The sequence below is a fragment of the Vulpes vulpes genome, chromosome 9 (assembly GCF_048418805.1).
Source record: "Vulpes vulpes isolate BD-2025 chromosome 9, VulVul3, whole genome shotgun sequence".
NCBI classification, from domain to species: Eukaryota; Metazoa; Chordata; class Mammalia; order Carnivora; family Canidae; genus Vulpes; species Vulpes vulpes.
Window position 1 is genome coordinate 33,888,261 of NC_132788.1, and position 1,620 is coordinate 33,889,880.

Here is a 1,620-nt window from a genome sequence, read left to right on the forward strand (position 1 = left end):
GCCTGATTGTGGTATTTTAATCAGAGTTTTTCTAGAATGCAGAGCATAGGCCACAAAAAATGAGACATGATTTCAATTTTGTTGTTGTTGTTGCTTCTTGCAACCATTTTCTGTGGAAGGTCTAAAAATATAGGATTTACCTTCTGGACACCCCTCTCCAACATCCCCACTATGTGTCCTAAGTCTGATGTGCCCACATTGTTAAGTCAGGATTTCTGGGGGAAGATACACCTCTCAGCAGCAGCACTGGGGAAAGCAGTCAACACAACAGTTGACTTGACAGAACCTGAAAGTTGCATTTGGTTTAACTTTTCCGTTCGTTCCCTGGCCTACTCCATCACCTCTCCTCCATTACACCTTTAGGCCAGGTCGGTCTGCTGGTGGTGGCTCTAGGCTGGCATCTCTGGGACAGGAAGAGGGGAACACAGAGCCACAGTTCTCTGCCATTTTCTCAGGGGTCACACTGAGAAGCATCAAAGAGGTCAGGGGCCACTACTGTAACTTTATGTGAATAGATGATAATGTACAATGTGTGTTGTAAGCGAAAATCGTATTGGTGTATCCTCAAGGTCTTTCATCTCTATTTTCAGCCACAATTATCACAGGGCTAATCTCACAGTAGTAGCAGTGAACTGGGAACCCCTTCCAGGCAGCGACATCATAGCCTTCTCATTCCAGTCCTGACAAAGCATCTAATGTGTTCTAAACTTCAACTAGGAATAATTTGTCCTCACCCTGTTTCCTGCCAGGCTGTCTGAGTGTTCCTGGCTGTGACGGTTGGCAGCTCTTGGTCCTGCCAGAGCCAGCCAGGGGAGGCTATGAATATACCGCAAAGCTCTGAGGGGCTGAAAAGAGTAACATTTGAAATGGAATTTTCTTTACAGAAGGAATCTTGTCTGTAGTAACTTTCATATTGTATATACCTACTCTTGCAAGAAATTGACACTCAAACATTTATAAAAATGAACACATAACTAATTTAAAGAATCTCAGAAATGAGATCCCATCCCAGGACCCTAGGATCATGACCTGATCTGAAGGCAGATGCTTAAGCCACTGAGTGCCCTGAGGCTTTATTTTTTTTAAAATAATCTATGTTTTATTCTGATCATAAAACTGCAGCTGGTTTTAGAAAATTTGGAATATGCAAGAGTAAAAAGAAAATTTAAATCACCCTAAATTTCACTACCTAGTAATATAACTAAACAAACGAATAGCTATTTCCCTGGGGCTTTTCTAAACATTTATTTCTTTTTAGGCAAAATTGAAATAAAAAGTTTTCCATTCTGCCTTTTTACTTACCACTGAATATGTGATTAACGAATGCACAGTATTCCACATTGAAATCATTTTAACCATATCCCCATTGTCAGGTGGTTTGTTTATTTCTGACTATTCATCTTTTTATTTAAAAAAAAGCTACATTTTGTCATTAAACCTTACACTACATCTCTGATTATTTTATATTGACTCCTCAAAATGGGAAGGAAGGTTAAGAGCATTTTTAAGGCTCTTGATACACATTACCAACTTTATTTTCAGATAAGCTGTATCAATTTACATTCCTATCAGCAATAATAAAATAAATATTTATTTTGCCTGTCATAAAGATATGAAAGA